Below are 25,223 nucleotides of genomic sequence, written 5' to 3' on the forward strand. Positions count from 1 at the left end.
CCCAAACCCGTACCCATCGGGTTAGCGGGTACCCATGGGTTACCCGCGGGTTTCATCTCCAATATACTTGTTCTTCTCATAATCAATAAGTATCGTAATGATTAATGATATCATGATCCAAAATCTATGTAATGAACAACGAGTTCATGATTTGGTATAAAAATTATTAATAGAGGGAATGAAATACAAATAATAAGTTGTATAATTAAGTGACCTTGCACTAAGTTATCCATCCACCACATATATAACGCTAGTAAAAACTATAATAGCAAGCAAGCAACACTCTCACCGATTATTGATACATTCACCAATTGATAAAAAATATGAAGTAAATAAGGAATAACAAGTTCCTTGTTCGTTTATAAAATAAAATGACAATGTGCACTAAGTTTGATCGGGTTTAAAAAACCCACGGGTTCACGGGTTTGGGTACTATAGGAACAAACCCATACCCATAAACCCGTCGGGTATAGATTTATACCCATTAACAAACCCATGGGTATGAAAATTGACCCAAACCCGTACCCTAATAGGGTAAAAACCCACCGGGTTTCAGGTTTCGGGTACCTGTTGCCATCTCTATTCAAGAGTTTTAGTAAATAAAGTAGGATCGGCTTTTCCGACTTTGAAGCCATTAGTGATAAGAAAATCTCTTAGGCATTCATACCATGCTCTTGGAGCTTGCTTGAGCCCATAAAGCGCCTTAGAGAGTTTATACACATAGTTAGGATACTCACTATCTTCAAAGCCGGGAGGTTGCTCAACATAGACTTCTTCCTTGATTGGTCCATTGAGGAAGGCAATTTTCACGTCCATTTGGTAAAGCTTAAAGCCATGGTAAGTAGCATAGGCAAGTAATATATGAATTGACTCAAGCCTAGCTACGGGTGCATAGGTTTCACCGAAATCCAAACCTTCGACTTGTGAATATCCCTTGGCCACAAGTCAGGCTTTGTTCCTTGTCACCACACCATGCTCGTCTTGCTTGTTGCGGAATACCCACTTGGTTCCTACAACATTTTGATTAGGACGTGGAACTAAATGTCATACCTCATTCCGAGTGAAATTGTAGAGCTCCTCTTGCATCGCCACTACCCAATCCGAATCTTGTAGTGCTTCCTCTACCCTGTGTGGCTCAATAGAGGAAACAAAAGAGTAATGCTCACAAAAATGTGCAACACGAGATCTAGTAGTTACCACCTTATGAATGTCTGAAAGGGAAATGTGCCCTTGGGCCATTTCTAAGTATTTTGGTGATTGAGTGTCAACACAAGTGCTTAGATGTGAATCAATAACCATGGATGAACAAAGTGCAAATCTAGAGCAAAGATATGTTTCTAAGTCTTAGTACATTGGTTTTGTGTACTAATATACTTGTCTAAGTATTAGAAACAGGAAGAAGAAGAAAAGAAGAAAGTTGGCTGTGTACAGCCAACATGCTGTTTCGGTCTGGGGCACCGGACTGTCCGGTGGTGCACCGGACTGTCCGGTGGTGCACCGGACAGTGTCCGGTGGTGCACCGGACAGTGTCCGGTGCGCCAGGCTCCCTCGACCGAAGAGCCCGCTCTCGGGAATTTGCTGACGGCGTACGGCTAAAATTCACCGGACTGTCCGGTGTGCACCGGACTGTCCGGTGAGCCAACGGTCGGCCGGGCCAACGGTCGGCCGCGCGATCAGCGCGCGACACGTGGCCGAGCCAACGGTCGGAAGGAAGCACCGGACTGTCCGGTGTGCACCGGACTGTCCGGTGCGCCAGATCTGCAACGGTCGGCAACGGTCGGCTTCGCTGTTTATGGAAATAAATCGGGCACCGGACAGTGTCCGGTGTGCACCGGACTGTCCGGTGCGCCCGACGACAGAAGGCAAGGATAGCCTTCCAGATGTGTTCTCAACGGCTCCTAGCTGCCTTGGGGCTATAAAAGGGACCCCTAGGCGCATGGAGGAGGACACCAAGCATTCCTACAACACTCCTAAGCACCAAGACATCGATCTCGCGCATTTGTTTCATTGTGATAGCATATAGAGCTCTTGTGGAGTTGTGAACTCTTTGAGTTGTGTTGCGAGCTCTTGTTGCGACTTGTGTGCGTGCTGTTGCTCTGATCTTTTGAAGTCTTGTGTGTGTTGCTCATCCCCTTCCTTACTCCGTGATTCTCTGTGAACATCTTTTGTAAGGGCGAGAGGCTCCAAGTTGTGGAGATTCCTCGCAAACGGGATTGAGAAAAGAAAAGCAAGAACACCGTGGTATTCAAGTTGATCATTGGATCACTTGAGAGGAGTTGAGTGCAACTCTCGTCCGTTGGGACGCCACAACGTGGAGTAGGCAAGTATTTGTGCTTGGCCGAACCACGGGATAAACCACTGTGTCTTCTCTGTGTTTGATCTTTTGTGGTTATCGTATTGTGCAAGACCTTCTCTAGCCACTTGGCATTATTACTCTAACTCTTAACAAGTTTTTGTGGCCATAAGTTTAAGTTTTTCAGGATCACCTATTCACCCCCCCTCTAGGTGCTCTCAATTGGTATCGGAGCCGTTCTCTTCAAGAAAGGGACTAGCCGCCCGAAGAGATGGATCCTAAGGGGAAGGGAATCGTGATCAACGATAAGGAGAAGGAGTCCTTCGTCAATGAGCTCAAAGATGACAAGCCTACCGACTCCGGCTCGGGTCATAGACGAAAGGAAGGGAAGAAGAAGAAGACGAGGCGCATCAAGGAGATCGTCTACTACGACGACAGTGATGAGTCTACTTCTTCCCAAAAGGACGACGACCACAACGACTACGAGCAAAGGAAACCGGTTAATTCTAACTTTTCCTTTGACTACTCTCGTATTCCGCAAAGCTCAAATTCACATTTGCTTTCCATTCCACTCGGCAAGCCCCCACACTTTGATGGGGAGGACTACGGATTTTGGAGCCACAAAATGCGTAGTCACCTATTTTCTCTCCATCCTAGTATATGGGAAATTGTAGATAGTGGAATGCACTTTAATAGTTCAGATAGTCCTATATTCATTAATGAGCAAATCCATAAGAATGCACAAGCTACTACTGTTCTTCTAGCTTCATTGTGCAGGGATGAATATAACAAAGTGAGTGGCTTGGATAACGCCAAGCAAATCTGGGATACCCTCAAGATCTCTCATGAGGGAAATGACGCTACCTTGCTCACCAAAATGGAGTTGGTGGAGGGCGAGCTTGGACGGTTCGCGATGATAAGGGGCGAGGAGCCAACTCAAACATACAACCGGCTCAAGACCCTTATCAACAAAATAAGGAGCTACGGAAGCACGCGATGGACGGACCACGACGTCGTCCGACTAATGCTAAGGTCCTTTACCGTTCTTGATCCTCATTTGGTGAATAATATTCGTGAGAATCCCAGGTACACCAAAATGTCGCCCGAAGAAGTCTTAGGAAAATTCGTCAGCGGGCGAATGATGATCAAGGAGGCAAGATACGTGGACGACGCCTTGAATGGACCGATCAACGAACCACAACCTTTTGCTCTCAAAGCATCAAGAAGTAAGGAGGCGCTACCTAGCAAGGTGGCACAAATTGAGGCGGTCGGACTTAATGATGAAGAGATGGCTCTCATCATCAAACGCTTCAAGACGGTACTAAAGGGTCACAAGGGGCAGCCAAGCAAGACCAAGACGAAGGGAAAGCGCTCATGCTTCAAGTGCGGTAAGATTGGTCATTTTATCGCTAACTGCCCCGATAATGATAGTGATCAGGAAAAGGGAAACAAGAGGGAAAAGAAGAAGCATTACAAGAAGGCAAAGGGCGAGGCGCATCTAGGCAAGGAGTGGGACTCGGATTGCTCCTCTTCCGACTCCGACAATGAAGGACTCGCCGCCACCGCCTTCAACAAATCAACCCTCTTCCCCAACGAGCGTCACACATGCCTTATGGCAAAGGAGAAGAAGGTATGTACTCGCAACTCTACCTATGCTTCTTCAAGTGAGGACGAATCTAGTGATGAGGATGAAGTAGATTATTCATGTTTGTTCAAGGGCTTAGATAGATCTAAGATAGACAAAATTAATAAATTAATTGATGCCTTGAATGAAAAGAATATACTTTTAGAAAAGCAAGAGGATTTGTTGTATGAAGAACATGATAAGTTTGTAGAGGCTCAAAAATCCCTTGCATTAGAAATTAAGAGGAATGAAATGCTTGCCTGTGAAGTGTCAACATGCCATGATTCTATTTCTAACTTAAAGAGCATAAACGATGATTTAAATGCTAAACTAGTAAAAGCACAAAAATCCAACTCTTGTGTTGAACATGTTGAAATTTGCACTAGGTGTAAGGATGTTGATATTAATGCCTGTAGTGAACACTTAGTTTCCATTTCAAAATTGAGTGATGAAGTGGCTAGTCTTAATGCTCAACTTAAGACTAGCAAAAGTGATTTTGAAAAACTAAAATTTGCTAGGGATGCCTACACGGTTGGTAGACACCCCTCAATTAAGGATGGACTTGGCTTCAAGAGGGAAGCCAAGAACTTAACAAGCCATAAGGCTCCCATTCCCGCCAAGGAGAAAGGGAAGGCCCCTATGGCTACTAGTGCTAAAAGGAACCATGCCTTTTTGTATCATGATAAAAGACATAGAAGTTATGATGCTTTTGATTCATATGCTTATGATTCTCATGCCATGTTTGCTCCTAGTTCTTCTTATGTGTATGATAGAAATGTTACTAGGAGAAATGTTGTTCCTAAAAGAAATGTTGCAAATGTTCATAGAAAAGTAGTGAATGAACCCTCTACAATTTATTGTGCTCTGAATGCTTCATTTGCAATTTGTAGAAAGGATAGAAAAGTAATTGCTAGGAAGTTAGGGGCAAAATGCAAAGGTGATAAAACTTGCATTTGGGTCCCTAAGGAAATTGTGACTAACCTTGTAGGACCCAACAAGAGTTGGGTACCTAAGTCCCAAGCCTAAATTTGCCTTGCAGGTTTATGCATCCGGGGGTTCAAGCTGGATTATCGACAGCGGATGCACAAACCATATAACGGGGGAGAAGAAGATGTTCACCTCCTACGTCAAGAATAAAGATTCCCAAGATTCAATTATATTCGGTGATGGGAATCAAGGCAAGGTAAAAGGTTTAGGTAAAATTGCAATTTCTAATGAGCACTCCATATCTAATGTGTTTTTAGTTGAGTCTCTTGGATATAATCTGCTATCTGTGAGTCAATTATGCAATATGGGATATAACTGTCTATTTACAAATGTAGATGTGTCTGTCTTTAGAAGAAGTGATGGTTCACTAGCTTTTAAGGGTGTATTAGACGGCAAACTTTATTTAGTAGATTTTGCAAAAGAAGAGGCCGGTCTAGATGCATGCTTAATAGCTAAGACTAGCATGGGCTGGCTGTGGCATCGCCGCTTAGCACATGTGGGGATGAAGAACCTTCACAAGCTTCTAAAGGGAGAACACGTGATAGGTCTAACTAATGTTCAATTCGAAAAAGATAGACCTTGTGCAGCTTGTCAAGCAGGGAAACAGGTGGGAGGCTCTCATCACACCAAAAATGTGATGACGACATCAAGACCCTTGGAGATGCTGCATATGGACCTTTTTGGACCCGTCGCCTATCTGAGCATAGGAGGAAGTAAGTATGGTTTAGTTATTGTTGATGACTTTTCCCGCTTCACTTGGGTGTTCTTTTTGCAGGAAAAGTCCGAAACCCAAGGGACCCTCAAGCGCTTCCTCAGGAGAGCTCAAAATGAGTTTGAGCTCAAGGTGAAGAAGATAAGGAGCGACAACGGGTCCGAATTCAAGAACCTTCAAGTGGAGGAATTCCTTGAGGAGGAAGGGATCAAGCACGAGTTCTCCGCTCCCTACACACCACAGCAAAATGGTGTGGTAGAGAGGAAGAACAGGACGCTAATTGATATGGCGAGGACAATGCTTGGAGAATTCAAGATCCCCGAGTGTTTCTGGTCGGAAGCCGTGACCACGGCTTGCCACGCCATCAACAGGGTCTACCTTCATCGCCTCCTCAAGAAGACTTCGTATGAGCTTCTAACCGGTAACAAACCCAATGTATCGTACTTTCGTGTATTTGGGAGCAAGTGCTACATTCTAGTGAAGAAAGGTAGAAATTCTAAGTTTGCTCCCAAAGCTGTAGAAGGGTTTTTATTAGGTTATGACTCAAATACAAAGGCGTATAGAGTCTTCAACAAATCATCGGGTTTGGTTGAAGTCTCTAGTGACGTTGTATTTGATGAGACTAATGGCTCTCCAAGAGAGCAAGTTGTTGATTGTGATGATGTAGATGAAGAAGATGTTCCGACGGCCGCTATACGGACCATGGCGATTGGAGAAGTACGGCCACAGGAACAAGATGAACGAGATCAACCTTCTTCCTCAACTATGGTGCATCCCCCAACCGAAGATGACGAACAGGTACCTCAAGTGGAGGCGCTTGATCAAGGGGGAGCACAAGATGATCAAGTGATGGAGGAAGAAGCGCAACCGGCACCTCCAACCCAAGTTCGAGCGATGATTCAAAGGGATCATCCCGTCGATCAAATTCTGGGTGACATTAGCAAGGGAGTAACTACTCGATCTCGATTAGTTAATTTTTGTGAGCATTACTCCTTTGTCTCTTCTATTGAGCCTTTCAGGGTAGAGGAGGCCTTGCTAGATCCGAATTGGGTATTGGCCATGCAGGAGGAGCTCAACAACTTCAAGCGCAATGAAGTTTGGACACTGGTGCCTCGTCCGAAGCAAAATGTTGTGGGAACCAAGTGGGTGTTCCGCAACAAACAGGACGAGCACGGGGTGGTGACGAGAAACAAGGCTCGGCTTGTGGCAAAAGGTTATGCCCAAGTCGCAGGTTTGGATTTCGAGGAGACTTTTGCTCCTGTGGCTAGGCTAGAGTCAATTCGAATCTTGCTAGCATATGCCGCTCACCATTCTTTCAGGTTGTACCAAATGGATGTGAAGAGCGCTTTCCTCAACGGGCCGATCAAGGAGGAGGTATACGTAGAGCAACCCCCTGGCTTCGAGGATGAACGGTACCCCGACCATGTGTGTAAGCTCTCTAAGGTGCTCTATGGACTTAAGCAAGCCCCAAGAGCATGGTATGAATGCCTTAGAGACTTTTTACTTGCTAATGCTTTCAAGGTTGGGAAGGCCGATCCAACTCTTTTTACAAAGACATGTGATGGTGATTTGTTTGTGTGCCAAATTTATGTCGATGACATAATATTTGGTTCTACTAACCAAAAGTCTTGTGAAGAGTTTAGCAGGGTGATGACGCAGAAATTCGAGATGTCGATGATGGGCGAGTTGAACTACTTCCTTGGGTTCCAAGTGAAGCAACTCAAGGACGGCACCTTCATCTCCCAAACGAAGTACACGCAAGATCTGCTAAAGCGGTTTGGGATGAAGGACGCCAAGCCCGCAAAGACTCCGATGGGGACCGACGGACACACCGACCTCAACAAAGGAGGTAAGTCCGTTGATCAAAAAGCATACCGGTCAATGATAGGTTCTTTGCTTTACTTATGTGCTAGTAGACCGGATATCATGCTTAGCGTATGCATGTGTGCTAGATTTCAATCCGATCCTAAGGAGTGTCACTTAGTGGCGGTGAAGCGAATTCTTAGATATTTGGTTGCTATGCCTTGCTTCGGGCTCTGGTATCCAAAGGGGTCTACCTTTGACTTAGTTGGATACTCAGATTCCGACTATGCTGGATGTAAGGTCGATAGGAAGAGTACATCGGGGACGTGCCAATTCTTAGGAAGGTCCCTGGTGTCGTGGAACTCTAAGAAACAAACATCCGTTGCCCTATCCACCGCTGAGGCCGAGTACGTTGCCGCAGGTCAGTGTTGCGCGCAACTACTTTGGATGAGGCAAACCCTCCGGGACTTTGGCTACAATCTGAGCAAAGTCCCACTCCTATGTGATAATGAGAGTGCTATCCGCATGGCGGAAAATCCTGTTGAACACAGCCGCACAAAGCACATAGACATCCGGCATCACTTTTTGAGAGACCACCAGCAAAAGGGAGATATCGAAGTGTTTCATGTTAGCACCGAGAACCAGCTAGCCGATATCTTCACTAAGCCTCTAGATGAGAAGACCTTTTGCAGGTTGCGTAGTGAGCTAAATGTCATAGATTCGCGGAACCTGGATTGAATTGTAGCATACATGTACTTATGCTTTTGATCATGTTCCTTTTTGCATTTTGTTGCTTATTATGGTGCTCAAGTTGTACAAACACTCCCTGGACCTCACAAGTCCGTTGCAAAGTGATGCACATGTTTAGGGGGAGATGTGTTACAACCTGACCCTTTGAGACTAACCATGTGCTTGAGTTTGATAATTTAGTCTCGAAGGAGGATTGAAAGGGAAAAGGTGGACTTGGACCATGAAAGACTTCCACTGCACTCCGATGAGAGGGTAACTAATTCCAAGTTCATCTCATGAAATCTTATTGCCATTTGCTCTTAATTGAAGGCTTTGGTGAGGCAATGGGGTTAATAGGCCAAGATTGATCCCGTTTTGGTGCTTCATGCCAAAGGGGGAGAAAATAAAGGCCAAAGTGATAAATGGATCAGCTACCACTTGAGAGATTTTGAAAATAGTAGAATAGAATTTTTGTGAGTTTTTGTTTTGTCAAAAGCTTTTATTGTCTCTTATTGTCTCTATTGTCAAAAGTGGGCTTCTTGTGGGGAGAAGTGTTGATTATGGGAAATAGGGGGAGTTTTTGAAATCCTTGATCAATCTCTTTTGGAATGACTCTCTTTATGCCTCAACATGTGTGTTTGACATAGAAATAGAGATTTGAGTTTGATTTGCAAAAACAAACCAAGTGGTGGCAAAGGATGATCCATATATGCCAAAATGGAATCAAAACCAATTTAAGTGTTTATTTGAAGTGGTTTTGCACTTGTTCTAGTTGCTTTATGTTGTGTTGGCATAAATCACCAAAAAGGGGGAGATTGAAAGGGAAATGTGCCCTTGGGCCATTTCTAAGTATTTTGGTGATTGAGTGTCAACACAAGTGCTTAGATGTGAATCAATAACCATGGATGAACAAAGTGCAAATCTAGAGCAAAGGTATGTTTCTAAGTCTTAGTACATTGGTTTTGTGTACTAATATACTTGTCTAAGTATTAGAAACAGGAAGAAGAAGAAAAGAAGAAAGTTGGCTGTGTACAGCCAATAGGCTATTTCGGTCTGGGGCACCGGACTGTCCGGTGGTGCACCGGACAGTGTCCGGTGCGCCAGGCTCCCTCGACCGAAGAGCCCGCTCTCGGGAATTTGCTGACGGCGTACGGCTAAAATTCACCGGACTGTCCGGTGTGCACCGGACTGTCCGGTGAGCCAACGGTCGGCCGGGCCAACGGTCGGCCGCGCGATCGGCGCGCGACACGTGGCCGAGCCAACGGTCGGAAGGAAGCACCGGACTGTCCGGTGTGCACCGGACTGTCCGGTGCGCCAGATCTGCAACGGTCGGCAACGGTCGGCTTCGCTGTTTATGGAAATAAATCGGGCACCGGACAGTGTCCGGTGTGCACCGGACTGTCCGGTGCGCCCGACGACAGAAGGCAAGGATAGCCTTCCAGATGTGTTCTCAACGGCTCCTAGCTGCCTTGGGGCAATAAAAGGGACCCCTAGGCGCATGGAGGAGGACACCAAGCATTCCTACAACACTCCTAAGCACCAAGACATCGATCTCGCGCATTTGTTTCATTGTGATAGCATATAGAGCTCTTGTGGAGTTGTGAACTCTTTGAGTTGTGTTGCGAGCTCTTGTTGCGACTTGTGTGCGTGCTGTTGCTCTGATCTTTTGAAGTCTTGTGTGTGTTGCTCATCCCCTTCCTTACTCCGTGATTCTCTGTGAACATCTTTTGTAAGGGCGAGAGGCTCCAAGTTGTGGAGATTCCTCGCAAACGGGATTGAGAAAAGAAAAGCAAGAACACCGTGGTATTCAAGTTGATCATTGGATCACTTGAGAGGAGTTGAGTGCAACTCTCGTCCGTTGGGACGCCACAACGTGGAGTAGGCAAGTATTTGTGCTTGGCCGAACCACGGGATAAACCACTGTGTCTTCTCTGTGTTTGATCTTTTGTGGTTATCGTATTGTGCAAGACCTTCTCTAGCCACTTGGCATTATTACTCTAACTCTTAACAAGTTTTTGTGGCCATAAGTTTAAGTTTTTCAGGATCACCTATTCACCCCCCCCCTCTAGGTGCTCTCAATGTCGCCGAGGATGGTGTCGACGGGGTGATCTCGTTGGATTGTTTGGTGGACTCTTGGGTGTGGCGGCCTTGGTTCTTCATCCTCCTTGTCTTGATTATTTGCATCTCCCCCTTGATCATTGCCGTCACCTTGAGGTGGCTCATCTTCTTGATCTTCTCCTTCATCAACTTGAGCCTCATCCTCATTTTGAGTTGGTGGGGATGCTTGCATGGAGGAGGATGGTTGATCTTGTGCATTTGGAGGCTCTTCGAATTCCTTAGGACACACATCTCCAATGGACATGTTCCTTAGCGCGACGCACGGAGCCTCTTTATCACCTATCTCATCAAGATCAACTTGCTCTACTTGAGAGCCGTTAGTCTCATCAAACACAACGTCACAAGAAACTTCAACTAGCCCTGAGGACTTGTTAAAGACTCTATATGCCCTTGTGTTTGAATCATATCCTAGTAAAAAGCCTTCTACAGTCTTAGGAGCAAATTTAGATTTTCTACCTCTTTTAACAAGTATAAAACATTTGCTACCAAAGACTCTAAAATATGAAATATTGGGCTTTTTACCGGTTAGGAGTTCATAGGATGTCTTCTTGAGGATTCGGTGTAGATACAACCGGTTGATGGCGTAGCAGGCGGTGTTGACCGCCTTGGCCCAAAACCGATCCGAAGTCTTGTACTCATCAAGCATGGTTCTTGCCATGTCCAATAGAGTTCTATTCTTCCTCTCCACTACACCATTTTGTTGTGGCGTGTAGGGAGAAGAGAACTCATGCTTGATGCCCTCCTCCTCAAGGAAGCCTTCAATTTGAGAGTTCTTGAACTCTGTCCCGTTGTCGCTTCTTATTTTCTTGATCCTTAAGCCGAACTCGTTTTGAGCTCGTCTCAAGAATCCCTTTAAGGTTTCTTGGGTATGAGATTTTTCCTACAAAAAGAACACCGAAGTGAAGCGAGAATAATCATCCACAATAACTAGACAGTACTTACTCCCGCCGATGCTTATGTAAGCTATCGGGCCGAATAGATCCATATGTAGGAGCTCGAGTGGCCTGTCAGTCGTCATGATGTTCTTGTGTGGATGATGAGTACCAACTTGCTTCCCTGCCTGACATGCGCTACAAACCCTGTCTTTCTCAAAATGAACATTTGTTAGTCCCAAAATGTGTTCTCCCTTTAGAAGCTTATGAAGATTCTTCATTCCAACATGTGCTAGTCAGCGATGCCAGAGCCAGCCCATGTTAGTCTTAGCAATTAAGCAAGTGTCGAGTTCAGCTCTATTAAAATCTACTAAGTATAGCTGACCCTCTAACACTCCCTTAAATGCTACTGAATCATCACTTCTTCTAAAGACAGTAACACCTATATCCGTAAAAAGACAGTTGTAGCCCATTTTACATAATTGAGAAACGGAAAGCAAATTGTAATCTAAAGAGTCTACAAGAAAAACATTGGAAATGGAATGGTCAGGAGATATAGCAATTTTACCCAATCCTTTGACCAAACCTTGGTTTCCATCCCCGAATGTGATCGCCCTTTGGGGATCTTGGTTTTTCTCGTAGGAGGAGAACATCTTCTTCTCCCCTGTCATGTGGTTTGTGCACCCGCTATCGACGAACCAACTTGAGCCCCCGGATGCATAAACCTACAAAACAAGTTTAGTTCTTGATTTTAGGTACCCAAATGGTTTTGGGTCCTTTGACATTAGACATAAGAACTTTAGGTACCCAAACACAAGTCTTTGACCCCTTGTGCTTGCCCCCAACATATTTGGCAACTACCTTGCCGGATTTGTTAGTTAAAACATAAGATGCATCAAAGGTTTTAAATGAAATGTTAGAATCATTTGATGCCTTAGGAGTTTTCTTCTTAGGCAATTTTGCATGGGTTGATTGCCTAGAACTAGATGTCTCACCCTTATACATAAAAGCATGATTAGGGCCAGAGTGAGACTTCCTAGAATGAATTCTCCTAATTTTGCTCTCGGGATAACTGAAAGGGAAATGTGCCCTTGGGCCATTTCTAAGTATTTTGGTGATTGAGTGCCAACGCAAGTGCTTTTGTGTTGATCTATGCAACGTGGTGGACAAAGTGCAAATCATGTCAAAAGGTATGTTTCTAGACTTAGTACTTTGTTTTATGGACTAATGTATTGTGTCTAATGCTGGAAACAGGAAAGATTGAATTGGAATAGAGATGGCTCTGTTCTGCCAAAGTCAGCTCGGTCTGGGTGCCCCGGACTGTCCGGTGGTGCACCGGACAGTGTTCGGTGTGCCAGGCTGGCTCAGGCGAACTTGCCGCTCTCGGGAATAAATTAACGGCGTACGGCTATAATTCACCGGACTGTCCGGTGTGCACCGGACTGTCCGGTGAGCCAACGGTCGGCCGGGCCAACGGTCGGCTGCGCGATCTGCGCGAGACACGTGGCCGAGCCAACGGTCGGGAGGGGGCACCGGACTATCCGGTGTGCACCGGACAGTGTCCGGTGCGCCAACGGCTCCCAGGCGCCAACGATCGGCTCCGCCACAGAAGGAAAGAAATCCACACCGGACAGTGTCCGGTGGTGCACCGGACTGTCCGGTGCGCCAGGCGACAGAAGGCAAGAATTGCCTTCCTGGAATGCTCTCAACGGCTCCTAGCTGCCTTGGGGCTATAAAAGGGACCCCTAGGCGCATGGAGGAGTACACCAAGCATCCTCTAAGCATTCCTAAGCACTAAGACATCGATTCCGCGCTTTTGATTCCTTGCTATAGCAATTAGAGCTCTAGTTGAGTTGTGAACTCATTGATTTGTGTTGTGAGCTCTTGTTGCGACTTGTGTGCGTGGTGTTGCTGTGATTTCTTGTCTTGAGTGTGTTTCTTATCCCTCCCTTACTCCGTGCTTCTTTGTGATCATCTAAGTGTAAGGGCAAGAGGCTCCAAAGTGTGGAGATTCCTCGCAAATGGGATATAGTAAAGCAAGCAAAACACCGTGGTATTCAAGTGGGTCTTTGGACCGCTTGAGAGGGGTTGATTGCAACCCTCGTCCGTTGGGACGCCACAACGTGGAGTAGGCAAGCGTTGGTCTTGGCCGAACTATGGGATAAACCACTGTGCCATCTCTGTGATTGATCTCTTGTGGTTATTGTGTTTTGTTGAGACTCCTCTCTAGCCACTTGGCATTACTTGTACTAACTCCTAATCAAGTTTTGTGAGTTAAATATCAAGTTTTACAGGATCACCTATTCACCCCCCTCTAGGTGCTCTCAATTGGTATCAGAGCCATTCTCTTCAAGAAAGGGACTAACCGCCCGAAGAGATTGATCCTAAGGGCAAGGGGATTGTGATCAATGATAAGGAGAAGGAGTCCTTCGTCAACGAGCCCAAGGATGACAAGCCTACCGACTCGGGCTCGGGCCACAAACGCAAAGATGGGAAGAAGAAGAAGACAAGACGCATTAAGGAGATTGTCTACTACGACGACAGCGATGGGTCCACTTCTTCTCAAAAGGACAACGACGACAACGACTACGACAAAAGAAAGACGGTTAATTCGAACTTTTCTTTCGATTACTCTCGTATTCCGCATAGCTCAAATGCACATTTTCTTTCCATCCCTCTTGGCAAACCTCCACACTTTGATGGGGAGGACTACGGATTTTGGAGTCACAAAATGCGTAGTCACCTGTTCTCTCTCCATCCAAGTATATGGGAGATTGTTGAGAATGGAATGAAATTTGATAGCTCGGATAGTCCTATATTCATTAATGAACAGATTCATAAGAATGCACAAGCTACTACTGTGTTGTTAGCCTCTTTGTGCAGGGACGAGTACCATAAGGTGAGCGGCTTGGACAATGCCAAGCAGATCTGGGACACCCTCAAGATCTCTCATGAGGGGAATTACGTAACCTTGCTCACCAAGATGGAGTTGGTAGAGGGCGAGCTCGGGAGATTTGCAATGATAAGGGGCGAGGAGCCAACCCAAACATACAACCGGCTTAAGACCCTCATCAACAAAATAAGGAGCTACGGAAGCACGCGATGGACGGACCACGACGTCGTTCGCCTAATGCTAAGGTCCTTTACTGTACTTGATCCACATCAGGTGAACAATATTCGTGAAAATCCTAGGTACACAAAGATGTCGCCCGAGGAAGTTCTTGAGAAGTTCGTGAGCGGGCGAATGATGATCAAGGAGGCGAGATACGTGGACGACGCATTGAATGGTCCAATCAATGAGCCTCAACCCTTTGCTCTCAAGGCAACAAGAAGCAAGGAGGCGCTACCTAGCTAGGTGGCACAAGTTGAGGCGGCAGGGCTAAATGATGAAGAGATGGCTCTCATCATCAAGCGCTTCAAGACAGCGCTAAAGGGTCACAAGGGGCAGCCAAGCAAGACCAAGACAAGGGGGAAGCGCTCATGCTTCAAATGTGGTAAGATTGGTCATTTTATCGCTAACTGCCCCGATAATGATAGTGACCAGGAACAGGGGAACAAGAGGGAGAAGAAGAAGGCATATAAAAAGGCTAAGGGCGAGGCACACCTAGGCAAGGAGTGGGACTCGGATTGTTCGTCATCCGACTCCGACAATGAAGGACTCGCCGCCACCGCCTTCAACAAGTCATCCCTCTTCCCCAACGAGCGTCATACATGCCTCATGGCGAAGGAGAAGAAGGTATGTAATCAAAACAATGTCACTTATGATTCTTCTAGTGATGATGAGTCTAGTGATGAAGAAATAGATTACTCTAGTTTGTTCAAGGGATTGGATAGAACTAAAATAGATAAGATTAATGAATTGATTGATGCCTTGAATGAAAAGGATAGACTTTTAGAGAAACAAGAGGACCTTTTATATGAAGAACATGACAAATTTGTAGAGGCACAAAAATCTCATGCTTTAGAAGTTAAAAGAAATGAAATGCTTTCTTGTGAACTATCTTCTTGCCATGAGACAATTTCTAGCTTAAGGAGCATAAATGATGGTTTGAATGCTAAGTTAGAAATAGCTAGTAAATCTAACTCTTGTGTAGAACATGTTATGATTTGCAATAGGTGTAAAGATTTTGACATTGATGCTTGTAGTGAACACCTAGTTTCAATTTCCAAACTGAATGATGAAGTGGCCAATCTTAATGCCCAACTTAAGACTAGCAAGAGTGATTTTGATAAACTAAAATTTGCAAGGGATGCCTACAAGATTGGTAGACACCCCTCAATTAAGGATGGACTTGGCTTCAAGAGGGAAGCCAAGGACTTAACGAGCCATAAGGCACCCATCTCCATCAATGAGAAAGGGAAGTCCCCTATGGCAAATAGTGCTAAAAAGAACCATGCTTTTATGTACCATGATAGAAGACAATCTTATAGGAGTTGTAATGCTTTTGACTCTCATGCCATGTTTGCTTCTAGTTCTTCCCATATGCATGGTAGAGATATGTCTAGGAGATATTTTGTTCATATGCCTAGGAGAAATGTTGTTAATGTTCCTAGGAAAGTTAATGAACCCTCTACAATATATCATGCTTTAAATGCTTCCTTTGCTATTTGTAGAAAGGATAGGAAGATAGTTGCTAGAAAATTAGGGGCAAAATGCAAGGGAGACAAAACTTGCATTTGGGTCCCTAAGAATATCTGTGCTAACCTTGTAGGACCCAACATGAGTTGGGTACCTAAGACCCAAGCCTAAATTTTCCTTGCAGGTTTATGCATCCGGGGGTTCAAGCTGGATTATCGACAGCGGATGCACAAACCATATGACGGGGGAGAAGAAGATGTTCACCTCCTACGTCAAAAACAAGGATTCCCAAGATTCAATAATATTCGGTGATGGGAATCAAGGCAAGGTAAAAGGGTTAGGTAAAATTGCTATTTCATCCGAGCACTCTATATCTAATGTGTTTTTAGTTCTCTTGGATATAATTTGTTATCTGTTAGTCAATTATGCAATATGGGATATAATTGTCTATTCACAAATGAAGATGTGTCTGTCTTTAGAAGAAGTGATGGTTCACTAGCTTTTAAGGGTGTATTAGACGGCAAACTTTACTTAGTTGATTTTGCAAAAGAGGAGGCCGGTCTAGATGCATGCTTAATTGCTAAGACTAGCATGGGCTGGCTGTGGCATCGTCGCTTAGCACATGTGGGGATGAAGAACCTTCACAAGCTTCTAAAGGGAGAACACGTGATAGGTTTAACTAATGTTACCTTCGAAAAAGATAGACCTTGTGCAGCTTGTCAAGCAGGCAAACAGGTGGGAAGCTCTCATCACACCAAAAACGTGATGGCCACATCAAGACCTTTGGAGATGCTTCACATGGACCTCTTCGGACCCGTCGCCTATCTAAGTATAGGAGGAAGTAAGTATGGTCTTGTTATAGTTGATGACTTTTCCCGCTTCACTTGGGTATTCTTTTTGCAGGATAAAACTGAAACCCAAGGGACCATCAAGCGCTTCCTAAGGAGAGCTCAAAACGAGTTTGAGCTCAAGGTGAAAAAGATAAGGAGCGACAATGGGTCCGAGTTCAAGAACCTTCAAGTGGAGGAGTACCTTGAGGAGGAAGGGATCAAGCACGAGTTCTCCGCTCCCTACACACCACAGCAAAATGGTGTGGTAGAGAGGAAGAACAGGACGCTTATAGACATGGCGAGGACGATGCTTGGAGAGTTCAAGACCCCCGAGCGCTTTTGGTCGGAAGCCGTGAACACGGCTTGCCACGCCATCAACAGGGTCTACCTTCATCGCCTTCTCAAGAAGACGTCATACGAGCTACTAACCGGTAACAAACCCAATGTTTCGTATTTCCGAGTTTTTGGGAGTAAATGCTACATTCTAGTGAAGAAGGGTAGGAATTCCAAATTTGCTCCCAAAGCCGTAGAAGGGTTTTTGTTAGGTTATGACTCAAATACAAAGGCGTATAGAGTCTTCAACAAATCATCGGGTTTGGTTGAAGTCTCTAGCGACGTTGTATTTGATGAAACTAATGGCTCTCCAAGAGAGCAAGTTGTTGATTTTGATGATGTAGATGAAGAAGAAGTTCCAACGGCCGCAATACGCACCATGGCGATTGGAGATGTGTGGCCACAGGAACAAGATGAGTGAGATCAACCTTCTTCCTCAATAAAGGTGCAACCCCCAACTCAAGATGATGAGCAGGAGGCGTGTGATCAAGGGGGAGCACAAGATGATCTTGCAATAGAGGAAGAAGCGCAACCGGCACCTCCAACCCAAGTTCGAGCGATGATTCAAAGGGATCATCCCATCGACCAAATTTTGGGTGATATTAGCAAGGGAGTAACTACTCGATCTCGATTAGTTAATTTTTGTGAGCATTACTCTTTTGTCTCTTCTATTGAGCCTTTCAGGGTAGAAGAAGCCTTGCTAGATCCGGACTGGGTGTTGGCCATGCAGGAGGAGCTCAACAACTTCAAAAGAAATGAAGTTTGGACACTGGTGCCTCGTCCCAAGCAAAATGTTGTGGGAACCAAGTGGGTGTTCCGCAACAAACAAGACGAGCACGGGGTGGTGACAAGGAACAAGGCACGACTTGTGGCAAAAGGTTATGCCCAAGTCGCAGGTTTGGACTTTGAGGAGACTTTTGCTCCTGTGGCTAGGCTAGAGTCCATTCGCATTTTGCTAGCATATGCTGCTCACCATTCTTTCAGGTTGTTCCAAATGGAAGTCAAGAGCGCTTTCCTCAACGGGCCAATCAAGGAGGAGGTGTACGTGGAGCAACCCCTGGCTTTGAGGATGAATGGTATCCCGACCACGTGTGTAAGCTCTCTAAGGCGCTCTATGGACTTAAGCAAGCCCCAAGAACATGATATGAATGTCTTAGAGACTTTTTAATTGCTAATGCTTTCAAGGTTGGGAAAGCCGATCCAACTCTTTTTACTAAGACTTGTGATGGTGATCTTTTTGTGTGCCAAATTTATGTCGATGACATAATATTTGGTTCTACTAACCAAAAGTCTTGTGAAGAATTTAGCAGGGTGATGACTCAGAAATTCGAGATGTCGATGATGGGCGAGTTAAGCTACTTCCTTGGGTTCCAAGTGAGGCAACTCAAGGATGGAACCTTCATCTCCCAAACGAAGTACACACAAGATTTGATCAAGCGGTTTGGGATGAAGGACGCCAAGCCCGCAAAGACCCCGATGGGAACCGACGGGCACACTGACCTCAACAAAGGAGGTAAGTCCGTTGATCAAAAAGCATACCGGTCTATGATAGTGTCTTTACTTTATTTATGTGCTAGTAGACCAGATATCATGCTTAGCGTATGCATGTGTGCTAGATTTCAATCTGATCCAAGGGAGTGTCACTTAGTGGCCGTGAAGCGAATTCTTAGATATTTAGTCGCTATGCCTTGTTTCGGGATCTGGTATCCAAAGGGGTCTACCTTTGACTTGATTGGATATTCAGACTCCGACTATGCTGGATGTAAGGTCGATAGGAAAAGTACATCAGAGACGTGCCAATTCTTAGGAAGGTCCCTGGTGTCATGGAGTTCTAAGAAACAAACTTCTGTTGCCCTATCCACCGCTGAGGCCGAGTACGTTGCCGCAGGACAGTGTTGCGCGCAACTACTTTGGATGAGGTAAACCCTCAGGGACTTTGGCTACAATCTGAGCAAAGTCCCACTCCTATGTGATAATGAGAGTGCTATCCGCATGGCGGATAATCCTGTTGAACACAGCCGCACAAAGCACATAGACATCCGGCATCACTTTTTGAGAGACCACCAGCAAAAGGGAGATATCAAAGTGTTTCATGTTAGCTCCGAGAACCAGCTAGCCGATATCTTTACCAAGCCTAGATGAGCAGACCTTTTGCAAGTTGCGTAGTGAGCTAAATGTCTTAGATTTGCGGAACTTGGATTGATTTATAGCATACATATGTTTATGCCTTTGATCATATTCCTTATGCAGTTTGTTGCTTAGTTATGGTGCTCAAGTTGTACAAGCACTCCCCGGACCTCACAAGTCTGTTGCAAAGTGATGCACATATTTAGGGGGAGATGTGTTACAACTTGACCCTTTGAGACTAACCATGTGCTTGAGTTTGCTTGATTTAGTCTCGAAGGAGGATTGAAAGGGAAAAGGTGGACTTGGATCATGCAAGACTTCCACTGCACTCCGATGAGAGGGTAACTTATTCCAAGTTCATCTTTATGATCTTATTGTCTTTTACTCTTAGTTGAAGATTTTGGTGAGGCAATGGGGTTAAAGGGCCAAAATTGATCCCGTTTTGGTGCTTGATGCCAAAGGGGAAAAAATAAGGCTAAAGCAATAAATGGATCAGCTACCACTTGAGAATTTTGAAAAAGTAGAGTTAGAGTTTTTGTTTGCCAAAATACTCTTGTTTGCTTCTTATTATCAAAAGTTAGTCTCTTGTGGGGAGAATGGTTAATTATGGGAAATAGGGGGAGTTTTTGATACTGTGATCAATTTCTATTGGAACAACTCTCTTTATGTCTCTACAAGTGTGTTTGACTTAGAGTTAGGAAATTGAGGTTGATTTGCAAAAACAAACCAAGTGGTGGCAAAGAATGATCCATATATACCAAATTTGATTCAAAACAAATTTGAGTTTTCATTTGCATTGATACTGCACTTGTTCTAGTTGCTTTATGTTGTGTTGGCATAAATCACCAAAAAGGGGGAGATTGAAAGGGAAATGTGTCGTTGGGCCATTTCTAAGTATTTTGGTGATTGAGTGCCAACGCAAGTGCTTTTGTGTTGATCTATGCAATGTGGTGGACAAAGTGCAAATCATGTCAAAAGGTATGTTTCTAGACTTAGTACTTTGTTTTATGGACTAATGTATTGTGTCTAAGTGCTGGAAACAGGAAAGATTGAATTGGAAATGAGATGGCTCTGTTCTGCCAAAGTCAGCTCGGTCTGGGTGCACCGGACTGGTCGGTGGTGCACCGGACTGGCCGGTGGTGCACCGGACAGTGTCCAGTGTGCCAGGCTGGCTCAAGCGAACTTGCCGCTCTCAGGAATAAATTAACGGCGTACGACTATAATTCACCGGACTGTCCGGTGTGCACCGGACTGTCCGGTGAGCCAACGGTCGACCGGGCCAACGGTCGCTGCACGATCTGCGCGAGACACATGGCCGAGCCAACGGTCGGGAGGGGGCACCGGACTGTCCGGTGTGCACCGGACAGTGTCCAGTGCGCCAACGGCTCACAGGCGCCAACGGTCGGCTCCGCCACAGAAGGAAAGAAATCCGCACCGGACAGTGTCCGGTGGTGCACCGGACTGTCCGGTGCGCTAGGCGACAGAAGGCAAGAATTGCCTTCCTGGAATGCTCTCAACGGCTCCTAGCTGCCTTGGGGCTATAAAAGGGACCCCTAGGCGCATGGAGGAGTACACCAAGCATCCTCTAAGCATTCCTAAGCACTAAGACATCGATTTCGCGCTTTTGATTCCTTGTTATAGCAATTAGAGCTCTAGTTGAGTTGTGAACTCATTGAGTTGTGTTGTGAGCTCTTGTTGCGACCTGTGTGCGTGGTGTTGCTGTGATTTCTTGTCTTGAGTGTGTTGCTTATCCCTCCCTTACTCCGTGCTTCTTTGTGATCATCTAAGTGTAAGGGCGAGAGGCTCCAAAGTGTTGAGATTCCTCGCAAACGGGATATAGTAAAGCAAGCAAAACACCATGGTATTTAAGTGGGTCTTTGGACCGCTTGAGAGGGGTTGATTGCAACCCTCGTCCGTTGGGACGCCACAACATGGAGTAGGCAAGCGTTGGTCTTGGCCGAACCACGGGATAAACCACTGTGCCATCTCTGTGATTGATCTCTTGTGGTTATTGTGTTTTATTGAGACTCCTCTCTAGCCACTTGGCATTATTTGTACTAACTCCTAATCAAGTTTTGTGAGTTAAATATCAAGTTTTACAGGATCACCTATTCACCCCCCTCTAGGACAAAACAAGTTTAGTTCTTGATTTTAGGTACCCAAATGGTTTTGGGTCCTTTGACATTAGACATAAGAACTTTAGGTACCCAAACACAAGTCTTTGACCCCTTGTGCTTGCCCCCAACATATTTGGCAACTACCTTGCCGGATTTGTTAGTTAAAACATAAGATGCATCAAAGGTTTTAAATGAAATGTTAGAATCATTTGATGCCTTAGGAGTTTTCTTCTTAGGCAATTTTGCATGGGTTGATTGCCTAGAACTAGATGTCTCACCCTTATACATAAAAGCATGATTAGGGCCAGAGTGAGACTTCCTAGAATGAATTCTCCTAATTTTGCTCTCGGGATAACTGAAAGGGAAATGTGCTCAATGGTAGATGTAGAGGGTTTGCAAGATTTTAATTCTACAACCTTAGCATGTAATATATCATTTTCATTTCTAAGGTTAGAAATAGTAACATTGCAAACATCAAAATCTTTAGCCTTAGCAATCAATTGTTCATTTTCTTTTCTAAGGCTAGCAAGAGAATCATTCAATTTTTCAATCTTAGCAAGCAAATTGGCATTGTCATTTCTAAGATTGGAAATCGAATCATCACAAACATTAGAATCAACCTTAGCAAAAAGTTTAGCATTTTCATTTCTAAGGTTGGTAATAATATCATGGCAAGTGCTTAGCTCACTAGATAGTTTTTCACATTTTTCTACTTCTAGAGCGTAAGCATTCTTATCCTTAACATGCTTCTTGTTTTCTTTAATAAGGAAGTCCTCTTGAGAATCCAAGAGATCATCCTTCTCATGAATAGCACTAATTAATTCATTTAATTTTTCTTTTTGTTGCATGTTAAGGTTGGCAAAAAGGGTGCGAAAATTATCCTCCTCATCACTAGCATTATCTTCATCACTAGAGGATGCATATTTAGTGGAGGACTTTGATTTTACCTTCTTCCTTTTGTCGTCCTTTGCCATGAGGCACTTGTGGCCGATGTTGGGGAAGAGAAGACCCTTGGTGACGGCGATGTTTGCGGCGTCCTCGTCGGAGGAGGAGTCGGTGGAGCTCTCGTCGGAGTCCCATTCCCGGCAAACATGGGCATCGCCGCCCTTCTTCTTGTAGTACCTCTTCTTATCCTTTCTTCTCCCCTTCTTGTCATCGCCCCTGTCACTGTCACTAGAAATAGGACATTTTGCAATAAAATGACCGGGCTTACCACACTTGTAGCAAACTTTCTTAGAGCGGGATTTGTAGTCCTTTCCCCTCCTTTGCTTGAGGATTTGGCGGAAGCTCTTGATGATGAGCGCCATCTCCTCATTGTCGAGCTTTGAGGCATCGATTGGTTGTCTACTTGATGTAGACTCCTCCTCCTTCTCCTCCGTTGCCTTGAATGCAACCGGTTGTGCTTCGGGCGTGGAGGGGCCATCTAGCTCGTTGATTTTCTTTGAGCCTTTGATCATCAATTCAAATCTCACAAAGTTTCCTATTACTTCCTCGGGAGACATTAGTGTATATCTAGGATTACCACGAATTAATTGAACTTGTGTAGGGTTAAGGAAAACAAGTGATCTAAGAATAACCTTAACCATCTCATGGTCATCCCATTTCTTACTCTCGAGGTTGCGCACTTGGTTCACCAAGGTCTTGAGCCGGTTGTACATTTCTTGTGGCTCTTCGCCTTGGTGAAGCCGAAAGCGACCGAGCTCCCCCTCGATCGTCTCCCGCTTGGTGATTTTGGTCACCTCGTCTCCTTCGTGTGCGGTCTTGAGCACGTCCCAAATCTCCTTGGCGCTCTTCAATCCTTGCACCTTGTTATACTCCTCTCGACTTAGAGAGGTGAGGAGTATAGTGGTGGCTTGGGAGTTGAAGTGCACGATTTGGGCCACTTCGTCCTCATCATAATCTTCATTACCTACGGATGGTACCTGTACACCAAACTCAACAACATCCCATATACTTTTGTGGAGTGAGGTTAGGTGATATCGCATCATATCACTCCACCTAGCATAATCTTCACCGCCAAACGTTGGTGGTTTGCCTAATGGGACGGAAAGTAAAGGCGTATGTTTAGGAATGTGAGGATAGCGTAGGGGGATCTTACTAAACTTCTTGCGCTCATGGCGCTTAGAAGTTACGAACGACGTGTCGGAGCCGGAGGTGGATGGCGACGGGGAGTCGGTCTCGTAGTAGACCACCTTCCTCATCTTCTTCTTCTTGTCACCGCTCCGACGCGACTTGTGTGAAGGGGATTCCTTTTCCTTCCCCTTCCCTTTATTGTAGGACTCTCCCGATGGAGCCTTCCCGTGGCTTGTAATGGGCTTCTCGCCGGTCCCCATCTCTTTCTTGGCGTGATCTCCCTACATCACTTCGAGCGGTTAGGCTCTAATGAAGCACCAGGCTCTGATACCAATTGAAAGTCGCCTAGAGGGGGGGGTGAATAGGGTGAATCTGAAATTTACAAACTTAAGCACAACTACAAGTCGGGTTAGCGTTAGAAATATAAACGAGTCCGAGAGAGAGGGCGCAAAACAAATCGTGAGCGAATAAAGAGTGAGACACGATGATTTGTTTTACCGAGGTTCGGTTCTTGCAAACCTACTCCCCGTTGAGGTGGTCACAAAGACCGGGTCTCTTTCAACCCTTTCCCTCTCTCAAATGGTCCCTCGGACCGAGTGAGCTTCTCTTCTCAATCAAATGGAACACTAAGTTCCCGCAAGGACCACCACACAATTGGTGTCTCTTGACTCGGTTACAATTGAGTTGATCGCAATAAGAATGAGAAAGAAAAGAAGCAATCCAAGCGCAAGAGCTCAAATGAACACAACAAATCACTCTCTCTAATCACTAAAGCTTTGTGTGGAGTTGGGAGAGGATTTGATCTCTTTGGTGTGTCTTGAATTGAATGCTAGAGCTCTTGTAAGGTGTAGAAGTGTAGAAACTTGGATGCCATTGAATGTGGGGTGGTTGGGGTATTTATAGCCCCAACCACCAAAAATGACTGTTTGAAGTGTTCTATCGCATGGCGCACCGGACAGTCCGGTGCGCCACCGGACACTGTCCGATGCGCCAGCCACGTCAGCAGACCGTTGGGGTTCGACCGTTGGAGCTCTGACTTGTGGGGCCTCTGGGCTGTCCGGTGGTGCACCAGACAGGTCCTGTAGACTGTCCGGTGCGCCAACTGTGCGTCCTCTGACCTCTGCGTGCGCAGGCGCGCATTTAATGCGTTGCAGTCGACCGTTGCGCACGAAGTAGCCGTTGCTCCGTTGGCACACCGGACAGTCCGGTGAATTATAGCGGAGCGCCCTTGGAAAATCCCGAAGGTAGCAAGTTCAGCGTCGAGTGCCCTGGTGCAACGGACACTGTCCGGTGGCACACCGGACAGTCCGGTGCGCCAGACCAGGGCTGCCTTTGGGTTGTCTTTTGCTCTCTTTGTTTGAACCTTTTCTTGGTCTTTTTATTGGCTTAGTGTGAACCTTTGGCACCTGTAGAACTTATAGACTAGAGCAAACTAGTTAGTCCAATTATTTGTGTTGGGCAATTCATCCACCAAAATCAATTAGGGCCCGTTTGTTTCGTTGGAATTGAATTTCATTTTAATAATTATAATTTAGACAAAACTAATTAAGTTTATATATTTATATATGTAATATATTTGTATATTATCCTAAATCATATGAGAGAGATAGTAATATACTACATTTATGTTATAGAGGCGCAAGTAGAAGAATGTGCTATAAGTTGTACATCGGAAAAATAGCATGTAAATCTATAGAATCAATTTCCATCTCTCACCCCATGAATTTGAGGTAGGCTTATATGATAACTTTGGAAAGTGGTGGAATGTCATATTCTAAAAAAATAGCCTATTCCATTAGTAAGATTCCAATTCCTCGAAATGAAAGGAAACAAACGGGGCCTTAGGGAATAGGTGTAAGCCTAATTCCCTTTCAGTCTCATATAAAAGTTTGTGCATGCTACAGAAACTTTTAGCATTTGGCTCCAAGCCCTGACTCCTCACAGCCCATACGAAGACTCCCATCCTTATAATAGCTTCGGGAGTAATCTGGTGAAGAAAAATCTGGAATATCTTCAAAACCTCAAC

This window comes from Zea mays, chromosome 1 (assembly GCF_902167145.1).
Source record: "Zea mays cultivar B73 chromosome 1, Zm-B73-REFERENCE-NAM-5.0, whole genome shotgun sequence".
NCBI lineage: Eukaryota > Viridiplantae > Streptophyta > Magnoliopsida > Poales > Poaceae > Zea > Zea mays.